Below are 25637 nucleotides of genomic sequence, written 5' to 3'. Positions count from 1 at the left end.
GTTATGTGATTTGTGTTTCGGGTACTTTTCATGATATCGGGAAGGCACCGGCTCGATTGTACACATGAGAGAAAGAGCTATGTTTGGAGGATCCTAGATTTGTGATAAACAATTTTAAATAAAAATGTGTTGATAAATTGATATTTGTGATTCTGAGGAAATGTAGCATGTGTTTTCTTATGTTTTGAAATGAAAATTTTGTTCGAAAATTTTCGGTGCTACAGATACTTTGGCGAGGCCATGTGGTGTCAGATAACCGGAAAATAAAACCTCCCGGGTTAGAGTTCTGTCCGCACATTTCCCAGTTTTCATCAAAATACTTTGTAAGTTAAGCTGCACTTGCTCTCTTTAAGTGTAACTTGTAATTATAGTCAGATTCTTTATTATGAACTGATAATTAATATTTATCAATGATTCCAAGACATTATACTGATTGATCTGCTTACGGGAGTGATGTATAGGTTGGATTTAGTGTGGTGTTTAAAGTGGAATTTCTAAACAGAATAATCTATATACCAAACAGACCCTACCTCTGATATGATCCTACCTAGTTATCCCTTATTTGATAGACCTTGAGGTATACATTGGGATTATTGAAGAATCTAGACTATCAATATTGTAGTCACAAGGAATATAAAAATAGACTAAGACTTAGTGGTATATACTTCTAGGTCTTTTGATAAGGTGTTAAGGCGAAGCGCTGCTCTAACCTCTAGTCACCTACTTTTGTTAGGTGAGTGCATAGTTACTTTATAGAGCATAATTCTATTGTATTAGTTGTACTTTGTGCTATTTGTATACTATAATAGTACTAATTATAAAGATTTTTTTAGGATTAGATTGCCCGTAGTTATAGTCTGGGATAGTGTAGACTTATAAAAGGTGCATAGCTCCAAATAAGCAGGAAATCTGATAGGTCTTCTTATGGGTAGAGTGTGAGAACAGAACAATATGTAGTAGCCTCCATTTTTTGGATAACCATAAATGGTGGGTTAAGATCAGACAACTATCAAGTATGTATGGGTATCGACCGGCATAAATGACAAGACTTGACTATTCTAAGCAGTCAAGTGAATTACGTTGCTAGTATGGACTTATACCCATATAAGTAGATAAAATGAGATACCATATTAATCACATACTCTGTACATTGATTGACTTTATATGACTTACACTGGCCAAGGGATTCCCAAGCTGTGTAGTCAAATAGTTGCTCAAACGATTCGTTCGGTAAGGTGATTCTTCCAAGTGATCGTCGAATTAGGAATTGTGAGAATCGATTGGGGCAAGGTAGGTGGTCTTACATCAGATTATATACACCTATAATGTTTGTTTCATGAATATTATTATGATTTATTATTATTAAATTAGTATGGTTATGAAAACTCTATGCATCTCACCATGCTTCCTAAACCTATCCCTCTCAACTTATGTGCATCACATGTAGCGAAACTAAGGCTGTTGAATAATAGTTAGGATGCTAAGTGAAATAAGAGATGAGTCTGTAAAAGTATTTTTGGACCTTTTTATTTTTTTTATGATGTAACCTATGTTTGGATATTAATGGTGACATCGTTGGTGTATTAAAAAAAAATGAAATAACTTATGTTATCTCACTTGTTTTAATTAAATTGGGATTTTTTGCAACACAAATACTTAGAGTGTACATAATAAGTTTTAACTGGGTTCTAAAAATTAGGGGATTTAACAAAATGTCTAGTTGTTAACAAAATGTCTAGAAACTATGTGAGGGAGTATAATGGTCATACTTGAATCATTGAAGTTACTACTTGTAACAATTCAAGTCAAGGGACTATTTATGTAATTATTCATGGATTTAGTTTAATTACTTTTATACTCCATCTAGCTAATGTTTAATTAGAGTGCAAGAAAGATAAGTAACATCACACTCAAGATAGCCTAACCTCACTCCTCCCTCTCTCACTCTAGGGGTTCTCTCTCTCTCTCTCTCTCTCTCTCTTTCTCTCATCAAAAACCATAATACACACATACACTAGTGTGTGTTCTTGGTGTTCTTGAATGAAAATTAAAGATCTTGTTTCTTCCTCTTGGAGATTTGGATTTTCACTTGTTATAGGGATTCTCCTTTGGATCGTTCACCATTTAGAAGGTCCATTTCTTCCTCTTATTTTTGTTTTCATTTATAGTTTCTAAACACTATGTCCATGGACCATCTATTGGATGAAGATGACTTGCATTTTCGTTTTTGTTAATAAGCATCCATTACATATTTGTATTTGAAATTCATCCTCCTCCAACAGTCGTATCAAAGCCACTTGCATATGTTTTTAGCACTATCCAACATTGGTAACAAGTTTTGAATATACATCCAGGAAGATGTCTTTATAAGACTTATGAATCAATTTAAAGTTTTTCTGGTCGATTTAGCTTTATAATCCTTCTAAAAATTTAGGACTTTTTAAACAATATAATGTGGGTTTTTAAGTGTCTTAAATATGTTGTTTGATGCTAAAAATCAAAGCTTAATATTTTTTTCCGACAACACCTTATATATATATATATATATATATATATATATATATATATATATATATATATATATATATATTCTTTGACATCTTTGCATGCATTTGCATGTATGTTTAAGGTCTGCTTTGAATAACCATTTGATACAGAAAAATTAAGGGATATTAAGTGTGTTTTTGGATGCATTGGACAAGCATGCCTAAATAGCAACAACTTTTAGGTGATGAGTGGTCGAGTGGTGATGTCTTAGGGTATAGTGTGATTTTTTGATGTGTTCTGATTTATTTTTAGCAAGGTGACTACGATAGGTTCAGGATCAGGTGCAGATAGCCCAAAGAGGCCAAGATTAGGTGACGATGATATTCGTGAGTTGATCACTACTCAAGTGACATTGGTAGTCAGGGAAGAAATACTAGAGGTTTTTCGGTCTATCAAGACCACCTTGATCGAGATTTTTTATGAGCACTATACTGTCGTCACTGGGGTTGTTGTCACTACAGCCATTGCAACTTCAAGACTTCATGGAGGAGGGTCTATTCACTACCAGGAGTTCAGCAACACAAAGCCCCTGAAATTTAACATGGTCAAGGACTCGATTGTTGCTATAATATGGATATATGATGTTGAGGGGTGTTTTTAAACGTGTTCATATCTGGAGAAACAGAAGGTGAAATTTGCATTGAACCTTCTTCACCAGGGGTGAAGGATTGGTGGTAGTTGGACACTCATAATATTTCAATTACGAAGCGAGCCATAATGACATCGGAACAATTCATTGATATTTTCCAAGATGAGTACGCCCCATTGGTTGAGAGAGAGGGAGAGGTTAGCCCAAGAATATCTGTCACTAAAGCAGACAATAGAGTCGATGAAAGAGATCACCAAGATGTTTACTGAGAGAGCCCTTTTCTGCCCCAAGCATGCTGCTTTGGAGCAGGATCAGATGTCACAATACTTGAACATACTCAGACTGAGATTCAAAAGTTTGTAGTGACCCAACAGTATCATTCTCTTTCAGAGCTGCAATCATTTTCGTGTATGAGAGAGATTAAGATAGAGTCAAATGTGAAGGAGAAGAAGCAGGCCCCAGTTCACACTTAGCCTGCAACAAAGCAGTTCAACCCCACTAATTCCTGATCTGGAAGATAGAGAGGCCATACTTGTGACAAATATGGGAAGGTGAATAATGGTGTATGTCGTCCAAGGACCGTGTACCACAAATATAGCAAGGAATGCCATTTTGCTAGAGATTGTCGTCAGCAGCAACCTCTACAACAGGGCACTCGATTTTGTTATCATTGTGATCAGGTTATCCATATGAACGACAACTGTCCATTTCTCACTACTAGGCTTGTGCATACACCGATTCGTACTACTCTTCAGATAATGAATGGCCGTCGGGGGAGGGATGAGGCCCTAAAAGCCATTGGCTGCACTTTTTAGCTGACTATAGAGGAGGCCATAGCGGCACCCAACGTCGTTACTATTATGTATTCATTGATAATTCTGTTAAAATAAATTTCTATATGCTCATTATTTATGCTTTTGGTAGGTACCTTCTTAGTTAATTCATTGTCTGCTCTTGTGCTTTTCGACTCAAGTGTGAGTCTGTATTTTGTGTAACAATCTTTCAGTACGAATTTTAAGATAGCCCTTGGGTAGTTGGAGTGTCTATTGTGACTGTTCGATGCAAAAGAACACAAGGTTTCCACTTCGAGTGTTTTTTTTAACTATACCTTGGATATATTTGGGGTGCTCTACTTGATTGACTTGATCCTCATCCCCATGGGGGATGTGTGCATGATTTTCGAGATGGATTGGTTGAGTCGATTTGGAGCTATGATTGATTGTGAGAGGCAGTTGGTGGTGGTTCAAACCCCAAGTGGGGGCCAGTTATGGCGAGGGTACCAGGGTTGGTTCAACTTTTTCTTCGACTTCTAATGCTAGCAGTGCCTCCAACATGGATGTTCAGGATACCTCGCATATGTCGGTGACATTCAATATGAGGAGAATAAGTTAATTTTGGATTTGCCAGTGGTTAGGGAGTTTCTGAATGTCTTTTTGAAAGATCTACCTGGTGTGCCTCCTATGAGGCAAGCGGAGTGTGGGATCAATCTGATCCCAACTATGACCCCGATTGTCAAGGCGCCATATCGACTCACACCAACATAGATGCAGGAGCTTTCCTCTCAACTCCAGGAATTGTTGGGCAAGAAGTTTATCTGACAGAGCAGTTCATCCTGGGGAGCACCGATTTTGTTTGTGAAAAAGAAGGACGGTTCTGATCAAATGTACACAGATTATTGAGAGTTGAACAAGTTCACAGTTAAGATCCGTTACCCACTTTCAAGGATTGATGATCTCTTTGATCAGCTGCATGGTGCGTCTTGGTTCTCCAAGATTAATTTGAGCTCAGGTTACCACCAGATGAGAGTCAGAGAGGAGGATGTGGAGAAGACAGCTTTCCGAACTCGACATGGTTACTATGAGTTTGTGGTAATGTCGTTGGGCTTATTAGCACACCTTCCGAATTGGGTATACAAGCCGATGCATGATAAGTTAGTCATTATGTTTATTGATGACATTCTGGTCTACTCTAAGACCATGGAACAGCATGAGGAGCACCTTTGAGAGTTACTTGGAGGGTTGAGGAAGGAGATGCTATATGTCAAGCTCTCCAAGTATGATTTTTGGTTGTGAGAGGTCCAGTTCTTGGGGCATCTCATCAATCAGAATGGGATTATTATAGATCTGGCCAAGATTGAGACGGTTATGCAGTGGGAGGCTCCCAAGACTCCATCTGAGATCTGGAGTTTTCTTGGTTCGACAAGCTACTACCAGTGGTTTATCTAGGATTTCTCCAATATTGTTGTTCCTCTCACTCACTTGACAAAGAAGAGTGTGGATTTTGATAGGGTCTGAGAAACAGGTGGCATTTGAGACTTTGAAAAAAAAGGCTATGTGAGGCTCCACTATTGATCCTTCCAGAGGGTCTTGAGAACTTTATGGTGTATTGTGATGATTCGATCTCATGGTTGGGGTCGGTTCTCATGCAGCGAGGTAGAGTTATTGCATATGCTTCCCAGAAGCTAAAGCCTCACGAAAATAGGTATCCGATCCACGACTTAGATTTGGGATCAGTAATGTTTACCATCGTGATTTGGCAACACTATCATTATGGAGTTCTTTGTACCTTCTACACGGATCATGAGTATGAGATATCTTATAGATCATCCAAATCTAAATATGAGGTAATATAGAAGGCTTAACATGGTCAGGGATTATGATTGCAATATCCTTTATCATCCAAGGAAGGCTAATGTGGTCGCCGATGCTTTGATCCACAAGGCAGCTAACGCTCTTATCTGAGGCTTATGTTTGAGGATGACCATCATTTCACTGCTTCTGGATTTGATCAAGGTCGGTCAAGTCGAGGGACTAAATAGGGAAGACTGGGAGAAGGAGATGATCAAGGGTTAGTTTGATAGATTCATTACTGATAGTCGAGGATTATTGACCCAATGTAGATGAGTTTGGGTTCCAGTATTCGGTGGGTTCCGTCAGACATTGTTAGAAAAGGTGCATAAGTCTAGGTTCTCGATTCACCATGAATCCACGAAGATGTATACAGACTTGAGACTTAGTTAATGGTGGCCCTACATGAAGAGGGATATAACTTGTTTTTTTGAGAGATGCTTGACCTTCTAGAAGTTCAAGGATGAACAGAAGAGGCTGCATGACATGTTACAACACTTGGGAGATTCCTATGTGGAAAGGAAAATAGATCACTATGGATTTCATCACAAATTTGCCGAGGACGGCCAAGCGATTTGATGCCATTTGGTGGTTGTCGACCTCCTGACCAAGAATGACCATTTCCTTGTTATCCACGAGAGTTGCTCAACCTATAAATTGGACATTGTTTATGTGTAAGAGATCGTTGCTCGCCACAATGTACTAGTTTCCACTGTATCAGATCGAGATGTCCGATTCACTCCAGGTTCTAGAAGAGGTTCCATAAGAAGTTGGGCACTAGATTTCACCTCAGCACTACTTATCACCCGCAGGTAGATGGGCATAGTGAGTGGACCATCCAAATGCTCGAGGATATGTTGACGTCTTGCATTATTGATTTCCGTGAGAGCTAGGATTTCTATCTTCCTTTAGCTGAATTTTCGTACAAAAACAACTATCATTCCAACATCGGTGCACCTTCATATAAGCTTCTATATGGGTGGAAGTATCGGAATCCAATTTGATGGGGAGATTTCCCTATAGGGTCATAGGAAGCACGGAGGTGGTACTCCAAATATAGAGTGTATCCAATATATCAGGCAGATGTTACATACATCACAAAGTTGACATAAGAGTTTTGCTGATAGACGAAGGTCCCAGTTCGAGTTTCAGGTTGGGGATATGGTTCTATTGAAGGTATCACCCTGGAAAGGTGTTATACACTTTAGGAAATGGGACAAGTTGGGCCCCAGGTTCATCATAACCTTTTGAGTGGTGGGCAAGGTGGGGAAGGTGGCCTATCGGTTAGATCTGCATGAGGAGCTGAGCCAAATTCTTAGCACCTTCCATGTTTCCTAGCTTCAGAAGTGCTTCGTGGATGATGGAAAGTTGATCCCATTGGAAGAGATCCATGTCGACGAGCGCCTAAACTACATGGAGAGACCAATGGCGATTCTTGATAGTAAGATGAAGACCTTGTGCAAGAAGGTGGTGCCTTGGTCAACGTGCAGTGGCGACTTTGGAGGGGCACAAAGTGGACTTGGGGGCCTGCGTTGGAGATGCACGAGCACTACTCATATCTATTTGCAGCTGAGGATTTCAAGGATTAAATGTAGTTCAAGTGGGGGAGAATTGTAGCATCAAGTTCTGGGTAAATATCGCCTTTTGAGTTTTGGCAATTCAAGTCTTAAATAATGAAGTTTTGTGGTGGCCACAACTTGGCAAAGGATACACCATGACGTGGTTAAGGCCAGTTGTCACGCCCATTCATTTTGGTCCTCATGATATGGCATGATGCTAGCCACGACGTGATGGCGGCGAGGTCGCAAAGCCTTAATTTCCGGGCCTTAAGCCTTATTTAAGCAATGTGATGGCTAGGGTTTGCACACCCCCATCCTCCATCACCTCCCTTTCGACCTAAAAGCACCTATAGTCACCATTGTCAAGTTTTCTAAATTTTGTGGTGATTTTTGGTGAGAAGAAGAAGATGAAGAACAAGGCATCCATTATGTAAAGATCTAGCAACCAAGCCCCTCCTCCACTTTCTAGGTCATCTTATGCAGCATTATGAGTCTTCATGTTCCAACATTTATGTTTCATGCTTCTAAATCCAGGTTTCTTTGCATTGTTATTCAATATTGGTACCATTCGAGTAGTTGAAATCAATAAAGTTGGAAACTTTATGGATCCTTAGGGACCCATTGCGAACATATATTCCAGATCTGAAGTTTAATAGAGTCTTGATGTTATGCATGGAGCTTTGGGTCTCATTGCATCCACTTTTAACCTATCTTGGGTTCAAGGACTGCATTGGACAAGCATGCCTAAAAAGCACTGATTTTTAGGATGATCGAAGTATATTAAGACCTTTCGGAGAGTATGAGTGAGTTGCTTGAAGGATTAAGAGCTTGAGGCAATAAGTTGGCTGTTGTGATATGTTGGAGATGGTAGGATTGAGATCAAGGGTGGGTGTCGAGCTAGTTCCTTCTCCTAATACCACAATACAAAGAAAAGAGATGATCGTTAGACAACGTCCGGGAGTGGTTCCCATGACGAAGCTCCGACAATCAAGTTAGAATTGATTCCGAGAGAAGATAGAGAATGCCTGAGAGAAAAAGAGTCCAATCCCCTTTTCCGAGGGGAAGAAGGGTTCTTTTATACCTAATCGAGAGGCACGTGCCTCCTAACTGATTCTGTTGATCCTTCCCTCATAAGACGAGATGATGCAGATCCGTATTGAAGGATCCTCCATCACGTCTTTCTATCTCGTTCCCCTATTGGCTAGAGGGGAATCTTCGATATAATGATGATCGTGGCTGTCGTCAGATAGGCAAGTGGAGCTCTCTGATTGGCTCCACGTTTTTCAGGGTATTTCTCTTAGAGAGAAGAGGGTAAGGCATACTTCTACCCCTTAACCACCATACCAGTGAGTCCACGCAGGCGGAGGCCCGACCTTGGCCTCAGACTGGGTATGACCAGGCTCCAACTAGGCCAAGCTTGAGTGTAGTTTGACTTTTCTTCTTTAATGTTTTTCCTGAGGGATATGTTAACAAGTCCCTTAGGCTTGTAGGTGTATGCTTTTGCTTGGTAGCATTGTCGTTCGAGCTTACATTACAACACGTGTATGTCTGAGATTATTTTTGGCATTTGACAGACTTAGACAACATCGTCGATATGTGTTAGATCCATCATGAGACGGTTCGTGACACTAGTTTTACCTTTAAAATCCCCCCTTTACTCAAGACCTTTCAGCTTTTCCTATTTTTCTTGCTTTCTTTGTAGCAACTTAGGCATTTTGTGATTTTTTTTCTTTTTCATCACTCATCCGTTCTTAATGATGGATTGTTACAACAGAGTCCCTACCATAGAGGAATTTCGACTACTGCAAGAACCATTTGGTTTCCTGCTAAAGCATAGTGTGATGATTCCGACGAAGGGATCATCGATTTATGACTGCCCTCGAGGGAAAGTAGGGGTTCTTGTTCCTCTGTTCGAAGCGGGGTTACGCCTGCCAATGGTTGACTTCTTTGATATGATTGTGCACCACTATGACCTTTCTTTTCATGAATTAATCCCAAGTGTCATCAATAAGATTGTTGGCTTTGAACCGATCTGTCGGTCCCTAGGTTGTATACCCACTTGTTGGCTCTTCAGTTACTTCTTTTGTGCGCCTACGAACTCTAGCATCCGCATGCTGGTGAAAAGGCAGGGAATTTGTTGGTTGATCTCTAAGCAAGATCATCTAAAGAAAAATTGTCAAAGACAATGGCTCTAGTTCAACCAAAACCTTGTGGGGAACGGGTTTCGTAAGACCCGAGACTTTTCTGACAGTATTCTCAAGGTATTCGGGGATAACCCAGTTCTTAGTAAATGGTTGGGAAACATTACTATCATCAGGGAGAACTGGAAAGATTTCATCCTTGCCGCAGCCGGTATGAGTGCTACTTGGAGGAAGCGTGGGAAGATGGCATAATTATTCGTCGTGAGAGATGGTATTTGCTCATCTCCCTCTCCTCCCCCCCCCCCGACCGCTTTTTAAAAGAATAAGAGCAGAGTATTTTATTGGTCTGTCAGTTCTCATGCTTGGTGTTTGTGTTTGCAGGTGCCGAAGCCGATATTTCCTTAGAGATGGCCTTATGTGGTCGTTATCGAGGTAAGCTTTGTTACCGGGAGGTTGACCTTGTCAAGACTCTTCCCCTCCTGTATCTGAAAAACGTATGCGGGAGCTAGCTGGATTGCTCCCGACAGAAGGGGGAAATTTTGGTTCTAGCGGACCTGCCTCGTCTTCTCAACCGGGTGTTGGGGCTACTTTCCCATCCAGTTCTCCGACCTCTGCTTCTGCCGATATTCCTGTGGTGGGTCAAGCAGGAAAAAGTACTACTCCTATCCGGAGAAAACAAAGTGTGTGCGTTGTGATGTCGTCGGATGAAGAGACCCAATCTGATGACGTGGGCCTCCGTCCTCGTAAGAGGCGAAACACAGTGTCCGTTCCTGAGCTTCTTGGTGGTATTGGGGATGTTTTTGGCGATGGGTTTTCTGCATACGAGCAAAAAGAGATAGTAGTGGTTCCTAGTTCTTCAAAGACATCGCCTTCTACGTTTATTGACTCGCTCATGGCTGAGCCCGATGCTTGTTCTATCCTTGGAGGTGCATTGGGCGTGTCATGAGGTTTTCCTCCATCGAACACACCCTAAATGGTTGAAAATGAGGATTGCGTCTCATCCCTTGGCTTCCGAAGCTTACGTTCCAGGCTGGGCGGTTACTAAAGACTCATTACTTTCGGAAGACATTTCTGCTAAGGAGTGAAGTTACTGTGCCCATCCTCTAGCCACAATGAAGTTGTTTGCGGCCTAATCGGGCGCACGCATGGCCGGCGACCATCGTTAAGCAGCTGCTCAAACATCTGCCCTTATGCTTGCTGCCACTGACTGGGTTTGCCACCATGGCATAACTGAAACTCAGCTAAAAACTTTGCAAGATGTTGTTGCTAGCTTAAGGAGGGAACTCCGTGATTCAGAGGCAGAATGTCGGAGGCTATCCAAACAATATTGCATAGTGGACTGTGAGAAGGTTGCTTTGGAAGATCATGTGGCCACTCTGGAAGACCAAGCGGAGCGACATGAAAATCAAGTGAGTTCTTTAGCTCGAGAGAATGGTGTTCTGGCAAGGGAGTTGGCTAGGTGCCAATGTCAATTGGCCCGTGCCCGGGTTGACGGTGTTGTTGCCCGTGGAAACTTGCAATGGGTGCTGGAAAAGGACGTGGTCCAAGTAATCGATAAGGTTATTGAAAGTGAAGAATTTAACAGTGGGATCCAAGGCTTATAGAAGGCGTGCGAGGCCCTTAGACTGGAAAAAGGGAAACAGTTGGCCCGTCGTCCTGCAACTTCTAGTGAATCTAACGCCCCAGACCTTGACCGTGTCTTGGAATAGGCCGAAGAGGTGGATATTTCCCTTTCGTCCCTCGCTGAGACGGATTTTGCAGGCCACTTTCGTCTGGGGGGATGGACTATGACAGCTTCCGCCGATTCTGTCGTAGGCCGGGTCCAGGAGGTTCTTCCTTGGAATCTTGGGACTGATTCTTGGGGAGTGTCTCCCCTTGACTAGGTGAGAATGCCTCTTGCCCTTTTTTGTTAGGTTTTGAGCATTCTAACACTCCTATGGTGTACATGCAACCCTAGAAACCTTGGATCTATGTTGTATCTATGATACACGCAAAATTGATTTTCAAAGGTTCTTAACCTATCTAGCATACAAGGGAGCTTTTAATCATAAAAGATAGTAAGAAAACATACCTTGTAGTACTTTGGATTCCTTAATAACCTTTTGAGCTTAGCACCCCAAGTGTGATGCCTCAAATGTCTCACACAACACCAAACGCACGTGGAATAAACTTGAGAGAAATGTCACACACTTAGAATCGGCTATGCCCTCTTGTTTCTTACACTAGTGCCGATTTTGGTCTACAACATGTTGCTTATATAGTGTGTCATAATTAGGGTTACACCAAGTAAACCCTAATTGACATGACTCTTCATTTCTTGGATCCATGGGTACAAAAACACCATGGATCCTCCATGGCGTATCCTAAGGGTTTTAGCCCAACTTGATAATCCATGAAACAGTAGCCCACTATATAAGTATGGATGATTTACATAATCAACCCATATATTTAATTAGGCTCCTTTTGATCACTTAATTAATCCCAAATTAATTCTTGATCAATACTAATTAAATAATATTATTAATATATTAGAACTTATAATATATTAATAAACCTTAAGTGTTATTTCTCTCATTTTGGTCTATTCAAATGCATGATGCCATGCAACCCAAATGGACCATGCTAATCGGGTCAAGTACATCCCAAAAATAGTTATGAACTTAGACATCTAATCCAACAGTCTCCCACTTGGATAAGTCTAATAACTATATCTACAAGAATAAATTCAGGAACCGATCAGCAATCGTAGCTCTTTCAAGGTCTCGCAGAACTGAGGTGACGATAATATTCCATTTAAGATAAATGATCATATAATCATCTGTTCAAGATATCAGCCAGAAAAATACATGGAACAATGTCTTACTTATTGTCCAACAGTTTGTTTCTCAATTTCCGATTTGTTTGACATAGAACTTATTTGAACACATCAACTTAGTTCTGACCGGGCCCGGTACATGGGTCAACACAAAATCATCGAGGGGCCCGGATATCGCTTCTAATCCAAGAAGTAACAGATAAACTTCAACTCATATACTTGTTCTACTACTTGTAGAATCATACACAAAGGCACGTTTTATAACATCGAGTTACCAATGCGTTTACGTATAATCAATGTATAACCAACTCATAGGCAACAAGTCATATCTCTAGGTTTGAAGATTTATATGATATTATCATCTCACGATCACTTGAGATAAATTCCATGAAGTGATACCAGTGAGCGTGGGTTGAATCCAATACTTAGAACTTATGAGCACTCTAGAGTGTTGTAGCACTACTTTGTCCAACATCTTAGACCTCTACAAGCCAACACATGACAGTCTTGATTCATATCTACTTCCAACATATGACCGACTGTGGATTGTTTGAATAACTTAGTCAGTTAGGAAGAGCGACTTAGTTATTCTGGAAGTCAAAACATGCAAAGTGAAACACAAGAATAATCGAATCCAATATGGTCTCAGAACTTATGAATATAAATAAAACATCTTTTATTTATCACCATATTGATTACCCATCATTCATTGTATACTGTTTCAAAATATCAACTTTATACTTGAATTAAAACAATAGTTGTCCCGTGCTCCAAACAGGTACACTATGGTTTTTTCTAAACACTAGTCATGCCATACACCAAGTATGCACACTATGTGTTTCCAAAAATTAGTTATTCCATACACCACGTATGCACACTAGGTTTGTCTATGATCTTTATTCTGTGAAATAGATCGATTGAACATAATTCCAGTGATCCTCATTTCACAATCCCAAATCCTTACCGCAAATGTAAGAATTTCCAAATTTCTTCCATTTACCTAAATCTGTTAGATTCTAAATTTATATACATTGGTCCTCTTATAATGATTATGCTCAAAGTCACAAAGACTTATCAACAGACATTACAGAGTATTCCAACGGAGATCAACTCCTTGGAAACGAAGTCTCATATTCAAAGTTCGTTGCCTTTGAACATTCTTCTTGCATTAAGTTTCCTAATCTTACACAGATTTTAATGAATAAATTCCACCTATGGGAACATTTCCATATTCCCCTTTTGACTATTACTCTTGAACAAGAGTTTCCTCTTTTCAGAATATGTCAATATGGTCCTTCCAAAATTAACACTATACTTCCAATTGTCCCTGAGCAACCAATCTTTGGTAAGCCGTAGATTGTCCTCAACAATTGCTTAATCAAATCAGTCATATCTAGATCTAGTACTTTTTCCCTCTTAATGCTTGGGGAATTTGGAAAAATTTAGAACAGATGAATATTATAGCACATGCAATCGATCCTATATCTAAAGCATATGGGACACGATTCATAAAGACATGATAGTAGACCAGTTTTTTCCTATAATATTTCTATATCTATTTGCCAAGTTCTCATAATTCAGATTATGAAAAAAGGATGCCATAATCATAATCGAATTTTAGAACGCAAATAATAGACCCATATATAGAATTTCCTTATGTTGAGCAATTCCAACATGAAATTCATATATATATATATATATATATATATATATATATATATATATATATATATATATATATATATATTTATATATATATATATATATATATATATATCCTTGACTAAATATGATTAAAACCTCAATCTAAGCTTTTAGAATTGAAGTGAAGTATAATTTCCTCTCCCTTAATTATAGCAAAACAACTTTTTCCCAACTGAAACCTTTTGTTTTCTATAATTAACATTGGTAACTTGCAACACTTATTATAATTATCATGCTCCCACTTGCATGATGATTATTAACATGAAGCTTATGCTCCCACTAGCTTTGACATGTACTCAGAAATCTGCTGGACTTCTGGAAATCAATACTTTATTGACCTTCTTACCAAAGTTCATATTTCTGATACAGGATGCTTTGACAAAACTTTATCAAAAATCATACACCTTTCCTTAGATAGCACACATGTGTGTCTAAACAATTTCAGAACTATGAAAAAGGATGTCGTAATCATAGTCTCAACTGTTTAGACCTTTACCATTTCTCACAAGTCCATGTTAGTGTGCCTGTTAACCACATATGCTCCACTAACGACTTTGAGAATGCAAATATCATAATTGCTATCCATGTGAATTTGTCAAAACCATAATCACAAGACAAGGTTAGTGACAAATCCAAACTCTTATGGATTGAACTTGTGTAGTCTTAACTTTTTTCAATCTGGCAGCACAAGGGCCTGCCATTGCTTCCAAGTTGTTATGCAACCAATTGATAACTCTCAAAACTCATATGCAAAGCCAACTTGAACTGGAATGGGCACAAAAATAGGAATATGTCAACACGATAGGTTATAAACCTCAAGTCGTGTGCTAGTGATAAACTATAGGTTTTTCGTCTTGATTATATCTAGAAGGGTTTTCAAGATCTTTAAGACTACCACTGTCCTCATCACATATAAGACTCTCTTGCCAAATATTCAATAGATAGTGCGGATTCTTTATCAAGACAAACACTTCACACAATTGGCCTTATTTGGTCTTTGTTTTATCCAAAACATCACAACTTACCAATTTCAAATGTACAAGATTTGGACACTTTTACCCTTACATTTAACAAGTGTTATAAACCTTTCTTTAAGATATGTCACTCAACTTACAGTCTTGGAGTATGACTCTAAGACTTGTTTTTGGAACGAAGTATGAGTTATCTTCTTGATTCAACCATTTCAACAATTCATGATTCCTCTTCTTAGCCATAAGAATGCACTAAGATGTCCTTAGAGAACCAATTGGGATATGGTTTCTTAATCATTAAGATGATAACTAAACATGATACTAAAGTACTCTCCCATCTTTTCAGATTTGAGAAACTTTTATCCTTCTGCCTAATTTGATTCTTCTCATTCGTCCTGCAAAACATCGAAACTTTTCCAATGTTTCAGAATTATACTTAAACTGGTAAGTATAACCATATTTACTAAACCTTAGTAAATCATGATGAATAGTCTTATCAACCTGTTGGATCAAAATATGGTTTATACTTTACTTTTCTGGGCAATTGTATTTTACTATAATATTTATGAATTTATGGTCTAGTTTACGGCTGAGTTTACGGCCGTAAACACCTTACGACCGTAAACTCATTTACGGCTCATGTATTATCCGGCCCATATTCCAAGTATAAATAGAGGTGTTAGGGTGAGGAGTAGAGATTGATGAACCATAGAGAGTTTACGGCCAGAGAAGAACAAGTGTGTGTTGTGTGTGAATCTTGTAAGGGAACTTCAATTCTAATCAATTCAATCAAGATTCATATAATTCTTCTTCTCCTTCTCTTCTATTTTATTGGGCATCATTCGTTTGATTGGGATTCCGCACCATCAAACGGATCCGACTGATTCACAGGCAAATAAGGGACTTACAATTGGTATCAGAGCCTGGTTGTATCAGTCAAAATGATTTATTGTTTCGTCTGGAATCTGAATAATTGGTATTTCCGATCCAAGCTTACGGCCGTAAACACCGAGTTCTTGGGCCGTAAACCCTATTTTTGGAGCATTATTTGATCTTATTTTCGAAATATTTTTGTGTTTTTGGATAGATCTCGCAAAAATAAGGGGGTTTTGTTCTTCGTGTTTTTCATAAAAAAAGGGTTTTTGATCGAGTTTTGGAGCTTCAAAGTCGAAAAATCGCTGTTTTTCACGTAATCGTTGAAGAGTTTTCGGCCGGAGCTTACTGCCGGAAACAGTTCATGGCTGGAGTTTACGGCCAGAAACTGTTCACGGCCGGCGGCGGAGTTCGTGTTTGCGGCTTGGGTTTCCGAGCTTGCGGCTCGGCTGGAAGTATACGGTTCGGCTCGGCTCGGCAGCATCAGTAGGCGCGCTTCAAATTAAAATGAGGGGGGACGCGAAGTAAGGAGGAGGCGGGGATCCAACCCACAACCTTCCGTTCATCAGTCAGCGCAGCTTGCCAACTCCTCCAACAGATCATTTGTTCCTTCCCTCCCATATTTGAAACTTAAACACTACCTGTCGCTTCCTATTTTCGAAATTTGACACTTTTAACCCCAAAAATCAATTTCTTTCTTTTTAAATATCTTTTTCAACCAAAAAAAAATTAATTTTTAATTTTCGAATTTTATTTTTGACTTTTATTTAATATTTTGATTTTGACTTTCAGGTTTGACCTTTGATTTTAAACTTTGACTTTTTCGTTTAACTTTTAAAATTTCAAATTTAACTTTTCGGTTTGACTTTTAAGTTTGACTTTCAAGTTTGACTTTCAAGTTTAATTTTTTAAATTTGACTTTTAAGGTTGATATTCAATAAAAAAAAAAGGGGGCATTTTAAATTTGACGTTTAATTTTTATTTTAGCTTCTAGTTGTGTTTTTTTAATTGATTTTAAGATCTACGAGGGAGTTGAAAACATGAAAGAGAGTCGTCAGGATATCTTAAGACAAAATTTCAACATGTTCGATTATATCCCTGGAGAAACCCTGGAAGCTCAGTTGCAGCGATTTACCACACTTACTACTGAGATGAATATTGATGGGATCTTTTTGACCAAATCTGAGATAAACAAAAGGCTATTGAATTCACTTCCAAAATCGTGGGATATGAATGTAGCTGTCATCAAGAAGACAAAAGATCTCAATCGTCTTAGTACTGCTGAAGTAATTGAAGAGCTTGACGCTTTAAAGAGTTTTGTAAACCTTCCGGTCAATGAAGTGTCATGTTCTCATTCATGTGAAGTTTCATGTTCTCAATCATGTGAGGATACAATTAAATTTCTTCGGGATCAAATTGATTTATTTAAAAGAGAAGTTGAGGACCTAAGATATCAAGGATATCAACTCAGGAAAGGACAGAAACCCCTGAAGGCTGAGTTGGAAGCAAAAACCAAGGACTTTAGGAAACTTCAGGAAGTGTACAACAACAAGTGTGAAAATTATGATTATGTTAAGAGTCAACTTGCTGTTGTAACTGAAGAACTTGATGCTTTAAAAATCAAGTGTGGAAAAACTGATGTCAGTTTCAAAAATTATATTGCGTCAAGTCAGACAGTCGAGTCCTTATATGAAACCCAGTTAAAATTCAAAGAAAATCAAAGCAAGGGTCTAGGGTATGATAGTGTTCCTCTTCCTTTCAATCATAACTACACACCCATCCCCATGACAAAGAAAGAAATTGACAGGGAGCCACATCTTCGATATGGCAAACGAGCTAGATTTGTGTCAGGAGGAGTTATTAATATTGAAGATACTAATGTTGCTACTTCTTGTGCAGGCAAAGTAACAGAGGATGAAAACAAGGAGAGTTCTTGTAAACAAACAAACGACCCCTTGAACTCTAGATCTGTTGCTTCTAATCAACCTGTCGTTGGTAAATACAGGCCACCAATTCCAACGCAACAAAGTTCTTGTGGCAAGTGTGCATGTGGGAACAACAAGAAACAAGGCAAGGATACACCACCAGGGGCAGGAAGAAATAACTTTACAGTGAAGAAAAAGACATGCTTTCACTGTGGAACACCTGGACACATTGCCAAAAATTTTCCTAATCGCGCATACGTTCCCTACCGCGCACAAGGATGGCAGAACGCGCCAAGAGGGAGATACTCCAAAAGAGACCCATCAAGGTCACGTTCAGACAATGCTGATTGGGACGCACAGAAGGCCAAGAATCAAACTCCGAAGGCCAAGAATCTGAATCCCAAGGACAAGAAGGGAATGTCGGCCAAGAAGTCCAATCCAAGATATGCTCCCGTGAAGCCAAAATCAAAGTCATCTCAACGGCCGACATCAAGTTCAAAAGCAAGTACTGAGCCACCCATCGGATTGAAAAAGAGATGGATTAAACCCAACTACAAATGGGTTCCAAAGGCTCAATCTCCCAAATCAACTAACGATTCTAATATTTCTATGTCTTCTGTTTGTGATAAATAGCACATGTCATGGGAGAGAGTAACGTGCAAGGATGACAAAGGTCGACCCAGTTTTAAAATGGACTGGGTTCCAAAGACCAACTAATCCCGCTCTGTGTCGGAGCAGCCATGGAGGCATATCATCATACTTCGGTTTGTTGGTAGTGGCTGTTCCAAGCACATGATAGGAGGCATCTCTCAACTATACAACACTCGAAATTTTGTTTAAGAGTATGTGTCCTTTGCGGGAAGGGAAGAAAGGAAGGATCACTCATGGGGTTAGTACTTAATGATGTGAAGAATTTTTGGATCTGTTCTGAGATTACGCGTGCTGTTCTCAGACCTTCTGGATGCAAATTCAATCGGTGACTTACGGTTTGAGTTTTCTTCTCTATACTCCTGAGTTTTTCTTAAGCTGATTCGCTTTAAAGACTAATTTTTGTTTTAGGATAGTTTAAATTTGCACATTTATTTTCGTTTCTCTCCTATGCACAAATTTAGGGGGAGAAATAAAAACAAAACAAAAATTAGAAAATTTAAAAACATTAGAAAATCAGAAACTAAAAAAATATATTGGTTATGAAATGTGTTTGAGGGAGATGTTTTGGGAAGTGATATTATCAAGTGATAACAGGCAACCTGAGTCTGCGTAACGTACCCAAAGTTGAAGGGTCTATGCTCTGGTTTGATGCGTCGATAGGTACGAAAAATTTTAAATGGACTTGACTAGGGAGATTTGAACATAGGAAATTTATAGACTTGACAAATCTTGACCTAGTTAGATACGTTTAGCCTGACAATACGACGCTCGGATAGGTTGACTAGGGAGATATATATGGGAATCCACTCGTCACATTAAATGAACCCGTACTTGGAACTGTGGTTTAACTTTTCCTCGATGTGCGGACTTTGTCCTTAATTCCGGTTGGATGGGGCGACTGGTAAATTCCGATAAATTAGGTCTATAGAATATCATTTTCTTTCTTTCCGTTTGTTAGTCATATGTTGTCTCCTTTGTGTGACTTCAAATCCGACCTGGTACACAACATATGTAACTCTATTTCTCTGCAGGCTATACACACACACACACACACACACACACATATATATATATATATATATATATATATATATATGTGAAATACTTCTTATCTGTTAGCCATATGCTGTCTCCTTTGCGCGACTTCTAATCCGACCTGGTACACAACATATGCAACCTTCTTCTTCTCAACCCCTCTGAAGTAGTTAGCAATAAAATTCTGAATCTCTTCTCTCTCTGAATGGTTGTCTGCTCACCCGGTGTAAGGAGTACTCTGGAAGTTCTTGATGGCTGGGGCATATCAGGAAGCGGGAAACACGTTCCAGTACACTTAAAATTGAACTCATACAGATTGTCTATAGATCTCGTTGCTCTATTTAGGTGGACAACAATATCCCTGATCGTCGTCAGATGAATGGTCCTTAAGATATAGTATCTAAGAAATTAGGATCAGATATGATTTTTAGGAACTTAAGTTCACCTTGTCTTGTAACAAATAGTATGTCCTAAATTTGTCACAATTTTCCGTGTTTAAGTGGACAACAATACCGACGATCGACCAGACAAAGATATGAATATGAAAGGTACCGACAAGTGGATAAAGGCTGTCTAAAAACTTTAATCCCAAATCACTCTTAAAGTTAGATATCATTTTTATTTTTGTTAAATTTTCCATAGTTTCTTCTAATTTAAATATTAAGGGAGAATTAAAATATATATATATATATATATATATATATATATATAAAATAAAAAATAAAAAATAATAAAATAATAAAATAATAAAAAATAAAAATAGTGTTATTTCTGTTTTATTTCTTGTTTAGAAAAATCAAAAATCCAAAAATATTTTTGTTTTTGTTTTAATTTGTGTGCTAAGTTTTCTTTTAGTTTTGTTTTGTCTTGAAAAGTGATTTCAGGTATAGATAAGACTTATGGAGTTTGTGTTGAAGATTTCTGACCCAAAGGCTTTGTCCGTGAGCATCGAAGAATTCTCATTCGAAGGAGCAAGAAATGAAGATTATTCTTTCGACACTCAATCTTTCAACCCCAGAAGCAAGGTGAAGATGAAATTGAAGAATATGTGACGGATTGCATTGAAGCCTCCTCAATTAGTCTGCTGCTATCTTTGTACCTGCTGAAGTGATCCAGAAGATTTGTTCTCTCTGATGTTCTCTCTGAAGATTCTCAAGCTGAAAGCGTTATTTTTCAAGAATCAGTACGTCAAGCCTCCTCACCCAATGTGCGATCAATGTCAAATTCTGAAGAAAAGTTCAAGTGCTCAAAATGAAGTCATTCATTGAAGATTCATCAAGTTCATCTTGAAGTCGTGAAGAATTTGAAGATTAATGTTGAAGCTAAGTTCCCAATGAAGATTATCAAGAAAGCAACCTACTTTTTAGGGGGAGCTTGTTGGGTCAATTAAGAAAAGAAAGCTATAAACCAAGGGGGAGATTGTTAGGTCAAAATATGGTTTATACTTTACATTTCTGGGAAATTGTATTTTACTGTAATATTTATGAATTTATGGTCTAGTTTACGGCCGTAAACACCTTACGTCCGTAAACTCATTTACGGCCCATGTATTATCCGGCCCATATTCCAAGTATAAATAGAGGTGTTAGGGTGAGGAGTAGAGATTGATGAACCATAGAGAGTTTATGGCCAGAGAAGAACAAGTGTGTGTTATGTGTGAATCTTGTAAGGGAACTTCAGTTCTAATTAATTCAATCAAGATTCATATAATTCTTCTTCTCCTTCTCTTCTATTTTATTGGGCATCATCCGTTTGATTGGGATTCTGCACCATCAAACGGATCTGACTGATACACAGGCAAATTAGGGACTTACACAACCTTTTCTGATGGACCTTGATCAGTGCACAAGAATGTGCACTCGATCCCTTAGTCCTTCACTTGACTCACATATAAATGTGAACAAGGAACTAGTCTTAATTTTCCAAATATGAAAGTTCTCATTCATCATGCTATACAACTTGCATGATTCCAAGTTTCGATCCAATTGAAACCTTGGGTGATAAGAATCTTTCCTTATTTGATAAATTTAGACACTACCACAAATGAAAGAATCAAATTCACATTTCCATTATTGCTAGAACCATATAAACATAAATTTTCCATAAGTGCCATTGCAAGGACATATAAAATAAAACAAATTTTTTTTATTGATTTATCAAATGCGGAAAAACTTTCCTTACAATGCAAATTTAAATGAAAACTATGATATTACATATTTTCTAGCAATCTATCATAACTCTCTAAGTAGTAGCTCAAGAATTCGATCTTCGAACCATGCGATTGAGATCCATCTTCGCGATCAGATTCAGCATACACTTTCTTTAAGTTTCCTTCCCTTTTCTTGGTTCTGCCAAACACCAAAATGTAATCGAGTAACATTTTGTATAAAGAATAATCAATAAGGAAGTTAACAGAGTTAGATCGTGGACTTACCTGAAGCAGAGTCAAATCCTTTTTAATTTTTCCTTCTCTCTTAGATCTTTCAGGTAGTTAGGGCAATTTCGCAACCAATGCCCCTTCTCTTGACAATGAAAACATATAGACTCTTTGGGAATGGTACGCGGGACTATCACAGACTTAGCTTTTCCCTTTACCTTTTGGTCAACCGGGTTGACCAAGGCCAATCCTTTTCCATTGGGAGGAGAAAGCTTTGCTGGACTTCCAAAGTTACCATTGTCAATGTCCATGGAAGTTTGAGAAATAGACCTTCCACCCATTTTTTCTTGACCATTGCGCCACATCATTTCTGACTCAGCAACAACAAGCAAATAAGATAGATCTATTAGGGTCATGTCGTGATCTGTCACATAGTAGTTCTTAATGAACTCACTATAAGACTCAAGAAGTGACTGAAGAACCCAATCAATAGCCAATTTCCTTGGGAAAATGACACCTAACATTCTCAACATGTCAAAGTGTGACTTCATTCCTAAGACATGAGTGCACACAGGTCTTCCATCTTTATGTTTCATTGCTAGTAGGGCTTGAGTGACCTTCAATTTTTCAAGTGTTCAATCTTGTGGGTCAGGGAGAATAAAAGGAGGAGGTGTAGGTAGAGAAGTATGATTTCCATGAGATTTGGGAAGATCACACTTGTCTAAACCAGGCATCTACAATGTGAGATATTCAAGTTAGTTGATTTAAAGTCCCTAATATAACACCCAATATGAAATATTAAGGCTAGGAACCAACACAATATTTTATAACTTGGAAGAGGGATGTCGTAATCCAAGCTATAAAATATTTGAAGGTAGGTGAATGACGATTCGCCAATTTCCACCATGAAAAACGAAATGAATTATTAAGTTTTATTTGGATTTGAAACTCCTAGATTTTTTGAGATTCATTGAACTTTCAATGGCATGTTTCAATCTCGAGTGTGCCCTTCAGGTTTTGTGACTGGGATGCTGAGTATCACAAAACAAGGTGTGAAGTAACCATGCATATTACTTGGTACCCTTAATATTTACCCCTCAATCGATGTGCCGGTTAACTACATGCGCTCCACCGATACTATGATAAATATTAAGTTACCCTTTGCCTACCTTGTTAAGTCCAGTTAGTGTGCCGGTTAACCATACGCGCTCCACTAACCGGCTTAAGCAAATTGCAAAGTGTAATTTCATGGATTAGCACCTTATTCACATTTTCCTAAAGTAACTAAGATTGGGAATTATAAAAAAACATTTAGTTACTTTATAATTATCATTAATACTTTTAATGAAAGGAGAATTCTAGTCCTTGTCGTACCCATTCGGCTAACGACCCTCCACTGATCAAGGAAGCGGTTGGTGAGAATGGACACCCATTAAGCTATCATTTTATAGGCAGCAACCTTATACCCCCCTTATAGACCGGCTTCGTGAATGAGGCCTACTAACAGTAAAACGACTTGTTCTTATACATATATATTATTAAATTATAATATTATAAAGTATAAGTGTTGAATTTTAACTTTTAAAATTCTAGGGGTTTAACTTGGAATTAATGTATTCATAAGGGAAAACTTTTCAAATTCCAAAACTTGAGGGCAAGTTTTGAAACTATTCAATTCCGTAACTTATATGTTTAAAGTAGTTTTAATCCAAAAACTCTTCAAGTTCCTTAACTTGAGGACAAGTTATGGAAGACTTTAAACTATTAAAAGAATATGACTTTTCTTTGTTCATAACCTATGGAAATATTTATGAGTTTTATGAATCTTAAATGTAACTTTTCATATAACTTGAGGACAAGTTACAAGAACACATTTTAGAACCAACTCTTAGATTAATTTGGATTGAAAACAACAATTTCACATAACTTTTATATTAATCTAAGCAACTCATAAGAACAAGATAATTTAATCAAACCTTTTCATGTAATTAGCCTAATCATTAAACTAATACAAAACATGAATATATTGAAAATTATCTTTGAAATTGGATTAACATGAACATTACCACATCAAAAACAGTTTTATAAGTTGAAAAATAGCTTAGGGTAATGTTTCTAGTCCAATTCCAGCCAAAACAGTCGAAGATATGTTGTCTGGGGGTCTGACTCGTCGAGTGCATGAACCAAATTGGCGAGTTGGATGAGTTTAGCCTTGGACTCATCGAGTCCCTTCATGGACTCGGTGAGTCTTTTGAGTAGACAGCAACAAACTTCGATTTTTCAGCCAAATTTTCAAGTATAACAAGAAAACAAGCCTAGGCTCTGATACCACTATTGGGTTTTGAGCATTCTAACACTCTTATGGTGTACATGCAACCATAGAAACCTTGGATCTATTTTTTATCTATGATACATGCAAAATTGATTTTCCAAGGTTCTTAACCTATGTAGCATAAAAGGGAACTTTTAATCATAAAAGACAGTAAGAAAACATATCTTGTAGTACTTTGGATTCCTTGATAACCTTGTGAGACTAGCACCCCAAGTGTGATGCCTCAAATGTCTCACACAACACCAAATGCACTTAGAATAAACTTGAGAGAAATGTCACACACTTAGAATCGACTATGCCCTCTTGTTTATTACACTAGTTCCGATTTTGGTCTACAACATGTTGCTTATATAGTGTGTCATAATTAGGGTTACACCAAGTAAACCCTAATTGACATGACTCTTCATTTCTTGGATCCATGGGTACAAGAACACCAGGGAGCATCCTATGGGTTTTAGCCCAACTTGATAATCCATGAAACATTAGCCCACTATATAAGTATGGATGATTTACATAATCAGCCCATATATTTAATTAGTCTCCTTTTGATCACTTAATTAATAACAAATTAATTCTTGATCAATACTAATTAAATAATATTATTAATATATTATAACTTATAATATATTAATAAACCTTAAGTGTTATTTCTCTCATTTTGGTCTATCCAAATGCATGATGCCATCCCACCCAAATGGACCATGCTAATCGGGTCAAGTACATCCCAGAAATAGTTATGAACTTAGACATCTAATCCAACATTTTCTGCGTGTGCCAATTAATCTTGTGTTTCACACGGTTATTCGGGGTTTTGTCCTTATTATCAGAGACCCTGCTTGGTTCCCTTCTATAATGGAGCTTGCGTGCTAGAGTGATTGATGGTACGTTACTATCTATGTTCTTACCAGTGTCTGGCTTCTTCATCCCAAAGGGGTTTTTTTCATCTTTAAGACCGGTGAAGTGTTTATTCGAGTCTCGAATCATTCTTCTCTTGGGCGTGGCTTGGCCACTGATTGCGGTATGGACAGGTGCTCCTGCCCGCGAATAGGCATTCCTCTGCCTTGCGATTTTTGCTCCGGGTTCTAGCTGAACTATCTTCGGATTAGTTTTTGCTTCTTTCCATGACTATGATGTTGTGAGTCGTCTGAATGCATCTTTGTGCCTTTTCCTTGACTAGCTGGCCAGAGTTTCAGCCGCCGCTGATCTCTTTTGTCGATTCTCCACTTACTGAAAACTTTCACTTTGACACGATCTGATTTCCTGCTTTGTTTCCTGTTGGGTACTGCATTCATTATCTGGCCTTGTTGCTATGACCATCGCTAACCCATCTCTTGTTTTGAACTTGAGAATGTCATGGAGGGTGGACGGAATCGCTTGTAGTTGAAAGAGTACGGGTCGGCCCAGTAGGATATTATGTTTTGTTGGACAGTCAACGACCCAGCACTTGAGTACACTCGTTATCTGCTCTTCCCCATCATGACTGACTAGTGT

The sequence above is a fragment of the Lactuca serriola genome, chromosome 9, assembly GCF_051521515.1.
Source record: "Lactuca serriola cultivar US96UC23 chromosome 9, Lser_US96UC23_V15, whole genome shotgun sequence".
In the NCBI taxonomy this organism is placed as follows: Eukaryota; Viridiplantae; Streptophyta; class Magnoliopsida; order Asterales; family Asteraceae; genus Lactuca; species Lactuca serriola.
This window is presented reverse-complemented; position numbering follows the sequence as displayed.